The sequence below is a fragment of the Acanthaster planci genome, linkage group LG19, assembly GCF_054643075.1.
Source record: "Acanthaster planci isolate LZ-2023a linkage group LG19, COTS_SCS, whole genome shotgun sequence".
Classification (NCBI taxonomy): domain Eukaryota; kingdom Metazoa; phylum Echinodermata; class Asteroidea; order Valvatida; family Acanthasteridae; genus Acanthaster; species Acanthaster planci.
In genome coordinates, this window is record NC_141795.1 from 6,723,921 (window position 1) to 6,736,979 (window position 13,059).

General features: G+C 42.6%; 1 protein-coding gene across 6 annotated transcripts in view; it reads right to left on the reverse strand.

The window, feature by feature from the left end:
* LOC110977558 (zinc finger MIZ domain-containing protein 1-like) overlaps positions 1–13,059 on the reverse strand; it is a 167,473-nt gene that overhangs the window by 47,833 nt on the left and 106,581 nt on the right. Inside the window, exon 1 of one of the 6 annotated variants that reach the window (XM_022231793.2) lies at positions 9,461–10,106. The exons of the other annotated variants lie outside the window; for them this stretch is intronic. The gene's annotated coding sequence lies outside the window, so the exon portion shown is untranslated. Of the gene's footprint in view, positions 1–9,460; positions 10,107–13,059 lie in introns of those variants that run through there. 6 annotated transcript variants of the gene reach the window in all.

Sequence of the window (13,059 nt, forward strand, 5' to 3'; positions counted from 1 at the left end):
ATTTTGGAGCAAGCTGCAAAGCTTTAAATTTGGGCTGCACCTTTAACTTTAAGGCAACAGAGGGCCCCTCAGTATCCCTGTGCAATGTACAATACTGAGTACACATTTGGGTTGCACCTTTAAGGCAACACAAGGCCCCTCCGTATCCCTGTGCAATGTACAATACTAAGTACACATTTGGGTTGCACCTTTAAGGCAACAGAGGGCCCCTCAGTATCCCTGTGCAATGTACAATACTGAGTACACATTTGGGTTGCACCTTTAAGGCAACAGAAGGCCCCTCAGTATCCCTGTGCAATGTACAATACTGAGTACACATTTGGGTTGCACCTTTAAGGCAACAGAAGGCCCCTCAGTATCCCTGTGCAATGTACAATACTGAGTACACATTTGGGTTGCACCTTTAAGGCAACAGAAGGCCCCTCAGTATCCCTGTGCAATGTACATGTACATTACAGAGTTACACATGTAGCCAATCATAAGGAACATACATGTATACAAGTAATAGGTTTATGCATTACTGAGTACATAACAACCAGTGGTCCTAGTACAATAACCAAGCAGTCCTCCTCTTTAATCAGTAAGCCAATACCGAGTACAAGCCCCGATTGTAAATGCACACTTTTTTAAGTGCTCTCAAGGGCAAATTTTTCTCTCTTTTTTTCTGCTTAGCGCAGGGATCTGTGGATTTTACAGCCCTTGAACTCAACAAGGTTTTGAATTGTTCAACTTTGTATACATGGAAAAAACCTAGGGGGTTCCAGACTGGGAAATTGTGATACAACGTAGGATATGATTTCACTGGGGAGGCTGGGAAAAGGGTTGATTGTAAATGTTAAGGCCCTGATTTTTGGGGTCTCAAAGACAGGATGCGTTGATTGTTTTAAATGTGTGGGTAGGCACTGAAATGGAATTTTGGAAACAAAAACTGGATGGAAAAGAAGAAAATGATTATGAACTGACAACTGTGACAACTCTTTACAAGAATTAGCCAGCGAAAGTATGACTGAATTTTGGGCGTGACCTCAAATTTCACTGCAGAGCACAACAACCCAGGGAGAAATGTGGAGAACCCATCTCTTCCCTTGCTCGTTTTGGGTAACCCCACCACAGGGGCGCATCCCTTTAAACAGGGTTATCACCAGGTCGTAACTGTCAGCTGAGGAAACTGGATCTCGGTTCAGGAAACTCGGGTGCACTAAAGGTCATCAATCCAACGCACAGGCTGGCTGGCTGGGCGGAGATGAGTAGGACAGTGTGCAACAAACAGTGACTAGACACGCACACTTGCCCTGCCCCATCAGGCTGCACAGACGAAAAAGTCCACAGACAGCCAACCAATACCCTGCCTAATCCCTGTCACAGCAAAGTGCACTGTTCAGTCAAAAATGCTCCAACTCATGAGTTTATGTCAAGTTCCTGATTATCAGTTCACGTAGTGATGAAAAGGCTTGGATTTTTTTTTTAAACTAAGCATCTCTGCTCTCTCTGATTGGCATCCAAAGTAAAAAGTTGTAAAGCCTCCAACAGCTGGAAGGTCAGATAGGCTCATTCTAATAGGTCAAAGTTGAGGGTATCTGAAGCCACAAGAATGCCATTTTGCTTGTACACTACACGCTGCGCAGCCAGTGAACTAACATTTACAGGCCGCATGATGTACACATTCATATACATGGAGTCTTTGCCAGCATGACTATGTGGGAATACAGACTTGTCAAAACGAGGGTTTGTTTGGAGAAGGAAGCCCAAGAACATGCAGACGTGTCGGAGGGCAATCTTGACAGCATCCTTAGAACACGGAAAGTAGGTCACCCTTGACGGATGCTGTGAAAAACTAAACTAAGCTTCCAGAAGAGAAGGGGAATTCTTCCTAGCCCATAAAAGAGAGAAAAAAAATTCGGTGTGACAATTTTCCCTTCCTTTACTGTCAAGCTCAGTGCAAATTTTTACCGGCTCAAGCTTGCCCATGGACACTGCTTGGATGGGATGTGATCCACTACCAAAGTTAACGGTCTTTTATCAGTGTCAGACCCAACGGGGGTCCTTTGGGTCCCAAGTTAGCACCCCCTGACCATATTGGAGGACCCAGAAAGAGGCGAAGCAAGTAAAACAAGTGAGGAAATAAATCATACCATAAGCCTTAAACCCCCCCCCCCAAAAAAAACAGTTCTACTTTTTGTTAATCAAAAGAAGCATTTTATAAAATATTTTTTAATGAATATCCTTGTAGAATCTATCCAGAATTCCATCATTTTGTGGTTTATTAATCCACACTTTAGATAGGCTATCAACTTGATAGATCACCTAGTCATCTAAATTTTATGACTTCAGGCAAATCAAAAATGAATTTCACAAAGAAAAAGGGTCAAGTAAGAATGACGCGATGTGAAGGGCAAAGACTTCTTTACTAATCCCCCTGGACTGTTTAAAGTACTTTTTTTCAAGAGCCAACAGATGAACTGTCCAACAAGATTATTCCTCAATTTTATGAAATTTCAAAAAATAAACATGATTCTGCAGGGAAAACCGCTGACAAGAAGGCTCCATTCTGGTTTCTATCACTTGCCCAAAGAAAAGCATGAGGCACGGTAATCAGCATCAGTTTTGATCTGGCGTCAACATATAATAATATTTATTTCCAGAATTCTTTTTCATTTCCAGACCAAAAGCAGAGGAGAATTAACCAAAGCGAGAAAGAGAGAGAGAAAAAGCAAACATGGTGAAACGTGTTTGATTTTTGTCCTTAAAAATACCAGACTCTGCAATGGATAAGGTCACTTCGTAGGGCAGTGTTCCAAATGCACCTACCCAAAAGAAAAAAAAAATGCCTGTGGCATCAAAACCCGAGGTAAAAGCTATTATCTTTCCCACAACTACTGCCCCTGCTTTCCTCTCTTGAAAACCCTAACCTCTTGGCTTCTGGCCAAAATTTATCCCTTTCCAAAAGAGACGAAAATGAGATGATGGTAGAAAGCTGTACCAGGCAGACTGATGCTGTTTAGAATCTGGCCCCAGCCAGAAAATATCTCAGGGTGCCTCACAAGACAGAGTGTCTGAAGGAAGGTACATTGTGACACCACTTCTAGATATTTCATCATTCTATTGCTGTCAAGTAAGTTTCCTGTGACCTACCTACTGGCAACAGTATCTGAGCAGCTTTTCTTTGTGAAACCAGTCTTCTTCCACTGACTGAAATTCAGCGCAGGTAGTTAGCAAACTTTTCAGGCAAGTTATAAAGCTATTGTAATGAACATTTACATTTAACCACACTGAGGCAAACCCAGACACTTTTACTGTCTTGCTTTTTATAACATCCAGCCAAGGCTTGTAAATGCCAAACAAATTGGTCTGCTCCTGTAAGTCTGTACGATTTAACTACATGTACTGCTACCGTAGAGAGGTATTTCATGAGAGAGTTCATAGTCATGGTTCTTGAAAGTCAGGTGTGGGTCGTGGAGGGGTCACGCATGGGTCAGGAAGGTTGGTCATTACTCAGAATTGGGGGGGGGGTTGGTCTCAGCCAATGAGGGTCATAGTCTGGTCAGTGACAACTTTGTACTTCAGACCAAATGGGGTTTTCAACCCTTGGCTTCATTTCCTTTTCTGCCATTCTTGTGATTTTTGTTCCCTAACTGAGATTCAACGCTCCATTTTGAGCCACAGCTGGTCAGCCGGATTTCATTTTGGGCCAACTCCTTCGAGGCTGTTCAGTTATATGAACATGCATGACTGGAGTTCTTCCCACTTGTTGACTGACTCCAACTGTTTGTTGGAAGAAGAGAAGGGATTGCCAAATGCCCCAAAAGGGCAGTGAATTTGTGGGATTTGGGGAAGGTGTCTTGTCAGTGCTGAAAGAAGACTCTTGTGGTTAGGCCAGGAGTGGCCATCTTTCAGTGGTGACTGGTGGCAGGCTTGGGACCCACCTTTAACCAATGTGTTTCGATAATTCTCTCCAGTGCCTCCCCTTTTCAGGATGCCAAAAGTATTTTGCCAGCAACCCCAATTCTGCCCGGAGGTTTTTGGCAATGGTGCAGGGTGCCAGGCTGTGCGTTAATTCACTCAACTTGACTCCGGTCAAAGAAAACGTGGAGAAAGAGAGAAGTAATTTCCCTTTTGTTGCACTTGAGACCAGTTTCCATGTACATGTATGCATTGGACAATTGAACCAACAAACCTTGATACACATTCATACCTTAGGTCCTTATTTCCTTTGATAAGTGTCTAAGAGGTGACTTTGTGGTTCAGTGTTTAACTGGAGGCAATGGACCACAATCTTTTCCCACCAAAACAACATTGTTTTACTTTGTGTTTGCATGAAAGGAAAAGAAAAAGTATTTAGTGGAATGACTAAAAACTTGGTCACCTTGGGTTTACTGAAACATCCTGTCGAGATTTCTCTGTCAATTTTAGTCTGGTGAAAACCAGATCTCATACAATAGTTTTTTTTTAATAAGTTCATAAAACAAATCTTACAGAAAGAGTTTTCACAATATTTTAGAATTTTCTCTGCATTCATTCCAACGTTTTGGTTCTCCCCTATCTTTCAAGAGCAAGCAAGCCTCTTTTTCCCCAAAGACGGGCCCCGTCATGGCTCTAATGAGATGCATCCCCCCCCTTCCTTCGGTCTCTCTTGGCAGAGCGGCCGGCCAATCCAACCCCTATGCCTTTGTCTGCCCCGCAAGGGTCGACCGCGACAAGAGGCAAATAAAAAAAACGACAATCACCAGAACAGATTGGGACATCATCAAGCCCAGTCTGAGAGCTTAATTCCCCCAGCCAACAGAGGCAGTGGTTGTGGGTCCATAGAAAGTGAACCTCCCATGCTCACAACCCCAAGCGTCCTGCTAAGGCCATTACCAATGACGCTCCTTTCTCTGTTTCTTTTTTCCACCTCCTCTGACAAAGATGCAGAGGTCAATCGAGGCGCATTCTCCTCCCCCCCCTTCAACTGGCAAAGGTTTCGTGAGACCCAATCCTGCAGAAAGATTCCCAGGAAAGAATCAATTTTTGAACGAATCTGTCAACGGCTTCTCTTGGCCAAACACTTCCGAACGATACCCCAGACGCTCACAACATGTTGTTCACAAAAGTCAATTCTTCTAGACTACAAGTGTGCAACATTTGAGATTAATCCAAGTTCCCTGCCATTATTAATGTTTCTTTATGATCGCTGCGACGCTCCCAAAAATATGAAATTCAAGCTTGGTGTACATTTTATTCGATTCTACAAGTATCACAGAAAATAAATTCTGCAGAGAAATAATGCATGCTACCAATGGAATTGTTAGAAAACATTACAGGGCACTGTTGCTAGGCAACAAAGCGTCCTCTCTTGGTCTCACTCACATAGGCAACAGACCTCCAACTCGGATCCCAAATGCTTCTAGCAACTGGTGGACACCGTGCAAACAGTAACGCAGCCCTTGACTTTTGTGGATCCACCATTAAACATGTATAAACTACACCACCGACGGAGTAAACGTCCCTGTGCTTGGTGCAGTAAACAGGCACGGGGGTCAAAGTGCTACGGTTACCAGCTTAACTCGGTTCACAGCATGTCTGACAGCAACAACCCAAACATAATAATGGAGCCTTTAATCATAACCCTGTCTGATTGTAGACTTCTTTTAAAACTTAAAGGAAGAGCTCTCTTCTGGCATGTCTTGGGGAAGGACGCTATCACTTAAAACCCTGACCATAGGCAACCACCAAAATGAGCCAAGCACCACACCGATTGACCAGAGCACTGATTGAGTGAGGAAGTGTCTGAGTAACCACAGGTCGTGGAACGATGAAGGACAGTCCAATCAAACAAAGGCCAAACTGTCACAATCAGAGAGGTTTCACTTTCAAGCAACATGGTTCCCTCTTTTGGATAAAAAAATGCCCGAGAAATGAATGACCTTACACAGCACGTTCACTACTGAATACCACATTTTAACAAATTAAGGATACCAAGATAAAAGACACCAAGATAAAAAAAGGCGTATTTTTCCAGCAAAAAGAAAGCCCATTATAGGAGAAATCTGCCCAATCAAATGGTTCAATCTATTTCCAGTTAATGGCAATGAGAAGAAAAGCGATTAAAAAGGAAAAGAGGTCGCCTTGGAACACTCCAACAACCTGGACAATTTTAGCCATTTTGCAACAACTGTCAGGAAACTTGAATGGATTTAACTGGAAGAGGAAAAAAAAAATCAAGGAACAGACAGAACAGAACAAGGGGACTTTGTGAAGAGGCATTTATACGGTTCATTGGCATTCTAACTGCGTCGTCGTTGCCTAAAGATATTCGCTGGTTTCAAATTGTTCCACTCAGCAATGATCGACAGCTAAGAAATGTTTAACTGGCATTCTAACTTTTGATCAGCAACTTTGTGAAACCTCACAAAGCAAGTGTTAGATCTTTGTCACAATCAGGGTTTCAGGCGGGATTGAATTATCTGCCTCTCCCTTCCCAGCCGGGCTTAAAAACTGCCTGTCCTCTGACGGGAAACTATTTGTTTTGGAAATGATACCCGTGGTGCTGATGCCATATATGTACTTCCACTTTACCCAATATTTTCGAAGGAAATGTGAAGACTTAATTGTGCTAAGGATTTATCCCCCCCAAAAAGGGAGCTCGTAAATTTGGAACCGACCAAAATTTCTGGGGCCAAATATGTTTTTGCCTGGTGAACTGGAGGCTAGACGAGATGATTCCACTGTGAGACAGACTACATGAATCCAAATTTTAACTCATCCGGTATTTTACGTCAAAGCAGAAAGGTAACACATGCGCACATACCGGTACAAACACACTGAAGCCTTTGTCTATCTGACTGTGACTTAGCTCAGGGATCTTTTTCAATTTTGGAACCGAAAGGAAACTGCTTGAGCTGATGATCTGAGAGAGAGCAGCATGTACAGGGAAGCTAAACAAGTGGGACCCAGCTGGTGGCACTGCAGCTGCAGTTCGGAAAAATTTTCAACAGTGACGCTGAGACAGGGAGCCAGTTTGCTGCCACCCTACCTCTCAAAAACGGCGGCGTGTACACCGGCACAACTGTGGATAAGCCGCCAGATGACAATGCCAAATGCCAAACACAAAAAGTCCCACTGTGTCAACTCCAGAGGATTTCAGGCACAGCTCTTTTTAATCCGGTCGCTCTGTAAGTCACCCTGTGGTACGCTGGGCTCTTCGGAGGCCAAAGAAAAGATCTCCTTCTGAGTGGATCAGGTTTTTCCCGACTCTCTTTCTCCTTCGCTGGTGTAAGGAATGTCTTGTGAAGCCAAGCATGTAGTTGCTTTAACTAGTAATGCTTATGTGTTTACATGCCTGGTACAATAGCTGTGTAACTCTTAAGCTTGGCGATTGTCTATTTAATGATTTAAAAAAAAAAAACCCACACAAACAGAGTTTACAATACTGGACACACAGCTACTGCTGGTGCAGTAGAATAACCTTGTACAAGAAATAAAGTGAGCAAGTCATGCTGGGATTACCAACTGTCCATCTAGCTTCTCAAAAAAAAACAAACCAAGTCACTAAATTCCCATCCAAAGCAGCAGTCAATTCACTATTTTCCATCTGCTATTAAGCAAACCTATCTGGGATGATAACCCATAAACTAACTGAACAGCTAACTCTTATTCACATCACTAACCTGCCAACGTACCACAACATCAATTTTAGAACTGATTACTTCAGTCAACTAAGTGACTGCCAATAAAAACTGTAGACTACTATGAAATCAACTTAACCCTAACAGTCCCAAATCTTTCAATTTCAATACAATTTTACATACAACCTAGGGGGTGAAGGCTAGTGTCTACGTAAAGTACATACAGAACAGAAGCTTCTTTCAAAGGTGACGACTGTCCTTGTTGAATCACTCATCTTTTTACATATCATGCCAGTTGCACAACCCACACTGATTCAAACACCATTTCCAAAGAAGTCCAATCCTTCGTGCTTTTATCAAGCACCTTGGAATCCATTTCCTTATCAACCAAAACCACAGAAATCCTGAGACATTTATCTAGCGGCGGGAATCACAGAACTTTACAAATAAAAAGCTTCCACTATGAGGATATGCAGCCATGAGCGCACAAACTCATTTTCTGAAAGTTTATATATGTGAGGTGCACGTTTAACCAAAGTTATTTTACGGCAGAATTTCACTTTCGGTCGACAACGATGTTGCTGGTAATGTACCGGTACATGTTGCTGGTACATGTAATGTGTCTGGTATCAGATAATTACAAATCAGTGCAATTCTTCAATTCTCTCGTGGTTTACCAGATACTGGAATTAAACTGAACTTTAACCCATTTAGTTTGCCTGCTACAACAAAGGCAAATAGTCTGGTACCAGTACCATAAAAATATGTTCCATAAGTCATCGTGTGCCTGGCAAAAGGCTGGGAAGCATGATCACAGTAGAAAAAATGTTACCAGCAAGAGGGTGCAAGAAACACACTCTCTTTATTTAGTAAAAACGGATCAAATTTACAACAAAATCAACACGGGCTGTACGAAAAGAAACCTTTGAACTTATCAAACAACTTGGGAAATTTTTTAAAAACTTAGTGCAAAGAAATCTTTATATTTCATTAAAATAAAACAGTTCCATACATAAGTCCTCTTGCCGGGAAAATGTTTTTTTTTTCAGTGATCATGCTTCCCGGCAAAAGAGCAAAAGAGCTTATGTCCTCCTTCCAGACACACGATGAAATACAGGGTACGAGGGTAAGACGGGAGAAGACTGGATGGAAACCGATAGGCTCCCTATCTCCACGAGTGCAGAGCGTGTTGTCCATCTAGATGTCACCAGACTAATTCTCCCTACTGAGTTTACAGTTTCTGCAGATCAAGGCAATTCTTCAAAACACGTCATTCATGCACACATGAAGAAAATCAGCGCGCGGTGCACGCTCAGAAGCTCAGACACATCGCTCTACGGACACGCACACCATACAAATGAGACAAATTAACACCCCTACAGAGCCAATGGTTCAATTATAAATGTTCCATGCGGTGCATCAGCAAACCAACCGATTCACGTTTGCTCCGTACTCTGCGCTAGCGATGCACATGTATATCCACAGACTCATAACCAAAACTAAAACTAGTACCGCTGATTACAGACACAGGGTACATGTACATTGTAGATTTCCAATAACCAGCAAATGATGTCAAAAATAGGACGGCGCTACACACGTCCATCCCCAGCAACGTGCAACTTGGACTTGACAATAGGATATTAACATCCTCTCAAAAGAAATTGACAATACAACCAGTTCTATCACAGACGGCCAGCCGTACATGTGTATGCCCTAATCATTATCAAAATCATTGCATGAATAAGTGCCCACGCATAATGGTTATCAATATAATTAGCACAATAACGGACACATGCACGTAGGCTACGCAGTTAACAATCACATCATCACATGTAATGTATATATACAGTACTCACCATGGCTATAGTTGGGGCAAACTTACAGGATCTGGCTCCACCACACAGGGACAGACTGTAATGCACTCATCAACTCATCAATGCAGGTCGCTTAATTCACAAGACAAAATCCTCAAGTCACAGAGTTTTAAAAAAAAAAAAATTCCCCCTCTTAGGACACACCAGGTTAGGGCTCGGCGTTTCTTGTTAAACAGTGGTGGCGGTCCAGCTATCAACACAAGTGGCTCGCATTCATTCGGAGAAGGGGTTAAGAAACAAAAAAAAAATATAGTAATCCGTGTCCCCCTGCACACAAGTCAGCGTTCCAGTATAACTACTGCTACATATACAAGAGTGTGATCTGTACACCCAGATTGAATACACTATCCAGGCTGTCTGAATAACCACTCTTACAAATCATTTGCAAATGACACTTTTGTTACTTAGCATGGACCGTACCATCACCAGGCCACGGGGGTGGCAGGCTGGCATGAGCAACTGAGCAGAGGAGAGCGCTGGATGTGCGAGTTGATCAGTGGGCGGTCTGATGGATTGTGGATGTCAGGCGCACACAGAGGTGGGCAAAGTGCAGGAAATGTTATACCATGGTTACGCTGCCACGGCAGCAACCACTGCAAGAGCACGTCACAGTAAGCTATTTATACGACCAGTAATCGCTTCCCGATGCCTCCACCAGCCCCACGACCTAGTCTCACTATTTGCCCAAGTTTTTCAGGTTATCAAGCAGGACAATGTGGAGGGATTTTTTTAATTTTTTACTCCTCCCTCAGAATACATAACTCCCGCTGAGCAATATGGAACTGCCCGACTTGCTCTCCCTTGCTGTGACCCAGTAGTAGTGGTACAGACCAGCGAGCCTGTTGTGTGTGTGTGTGTGTGTACACATGTACGTGTACTGTCCATGTACCAGTATTCAACCTTCTAGTCCTTCAACTGTATAGGATTACAAAGGCTCTAAGCCTGGCAATGAGGAGGCTGAGAAGAGGCAGAAAAAAATGTAATGGGCTGATAACCATGCCTCTGCCATGTCAGAGCTGAACAAAGACATCATGAATATGCAAGAGGGCCAGACTACTTTGTCTATCAATGGGGCGGGCTTGTTGGCTCAATTTGTGAGGGGCTAGTGGTTGGCATTAAGCCTGGGCAATCGCACAGACCAGTAATCCTTTGACACTGGTAGGGATGGTTTGGCCTTTTCATCTGACTCATGTTGCTGGGTAATAGGCTGTGAAGAGCCCCACTACAAGAGTTTGTCAGGAGGGAACAGAATGGATAGAGAGGAGACTACATGAATGGAGCTTGGGAAAATCTGGCAACAATTGTTGGCAAATGTTGCACAATGGAGTGTGGCGATACAAAACTGCCTCATTAGCTCAAAAAACAACTCCAACCAGACAGAATCGAGACAAAAAAAAAGACCCAGAGATAACGGTATTTTTGACGCAACACATCTCCCCTCCACTGCCCTTTAGGCATCAAACGGGCACAGCAAAGGAGAAAATTTGATAAATAAAACAAAGCCGTGAATAATGTTTCCCCCAAAGACCGAAGACTCGCAACATACATGCACAGGCCGGTTTTCAAGGAAATAATGTGCCAATGAGGGAACAGATGGCCGTGCCGATGAACCTGCTGGCACATCCTCGTCATACATCCCAACTCCAATTCCCCCCCTTTTTTCTTCTTCAAAGAGACACCATCCCAGACAAAAAAAAGAAGCCTCCATCCTCTGGACATTTGCATAAAAACTCAAAAAAAAAAAAAGGGGAAAAAAAAGAAAAAAGGCGAGACATGCTGAGGGATGTCCAGATGCAAAACAAACAAAGAGATCATTTTGACAGAGATGCTCGGCAGATTTAAGGGAGATTACATGTGACACAAATTCCCCACTCCTAAAATTGTATGAAGCATCTGTGACCTCAACTCATTTATGCTGTTTTGAGAAACCCGTGCATTTTTTGGTCTGTGTGCTTTCAATGTGACAATATTAAAGAGTGAAGCTTATTAAATATGTTTTAATGGCAACTGGTGTTTGCTTTCTTGTCTTGTAAATTTGCAAGCATTTAGAACTGTAACCAAACATACAATTTAAAGGAGAAACAAAAACCCAGTGCATTTTTGTCAGTTTTGCCAATAACGAGATTTTAAAACCCTACTCCTGAAATGAGCATCTGAAGAGCAGTGATTTAAGGAATTTTACAATTTTTTCAGCAGAATTAAAGGAGATAACTGGACTTCCTGACAATCTGTGGCAGATGACTGATATTTTTCATAGCGCAATGAGGCATATAGAGGAATAACGAATCTACATTTGGCAATTTTTTTACAAACCAGAGGCAGACGATTGCCAAAAGATTAAATTTTCATTGTGACTGAGAGCCAGCAACTACGCAGAGAGAAAGAGACGTACGCGTTCAACGTCGGCAACGCTTACACCAACATGTGCAGACATGTATTGATTCAAGTCAAGTCCACTTTTGTCTGCTTATTATAGTGATTGAGTAATTCTCATTTAGTGATCCGGCAATCAAACACGCCATCCTGAACAGAATATCAAAGTACGCTGTATTGGCTGTAAAATGCAACCTCGACAACTCCGCACGTACTTGAGCTTTTTAAACTGACACGCACACACACAAAAACGAAAAGAAAAAGGAAAAAAAAAAAAAAAAAAAAGACAAACCAATCCAAATATACCATGTTACCGCACTGCCTGCTTATTTGACAAGTGAATTCAATGGCTGAATTATTTCTTTACAAAGGATTATCGTTCAGTACAAAGTGCGCCTGACAGGAAAAAAAGGCACAATGATACCGCGGAACAGAACACTGTTCGGAAATGAAAAGGCATCCCATACACAAAACCTTTATGCATGAAATATTTTGTCTGGTCTAGATAAAAAAAGGGAGGGAGGGGGGGTTGTGGGGATGGTTGGGCTGGCATGCTGAAATGGTTTAGGGCAATTACGGTCAACACAAAGGGCTTGAGGGAGCCCTCCTTGTTTTCTGTTTGCATCGATTTAAAATTTCAGGAAATCTAGAAGAGATTGTGAAGTTATTGATCCAAGCGATCAGTGCTGTAGTGGAGATCTCTTCAGACAGCAACCCTGGAAGCAGTTATTAGGGCGGGTGGTAGTCAGGTGGGCCCTTTTCTTGCCATAAACCTCTAGGTCCCGGGGTTTGAATCCCACCCGGGTCGAGATGTGGACTCAGTTTTCAGTCCATGCCTACTCCTATGGGCTCTACCCACAAAATATTGGCTTTCCTCCTTCATCTGGGAGCAAAACTTTGGGTTTCAACAATAATACAACTATTGATATTGTTTTCTGATAAACTGCGAAAGCAAAGTCACGGCTCCTTAATATCAAGTATGTCTTACATACTGGTTTTGTCACAAGCACAAAATATGAATGCCTTGAATGCTATCTTCTTTGCGTGAGAAAAAAACAAACACAAAAAAAAACCAACCCCAAACAAACCAACCAACCAACAAACAACAAGAAAACCCACACTCTACAAAAAAGACAACCTTTCACAACACTCGAAGGGAACACTTGCATAAAGCCCATTCCACAACGGTCTGACACAAAATTAGAAGT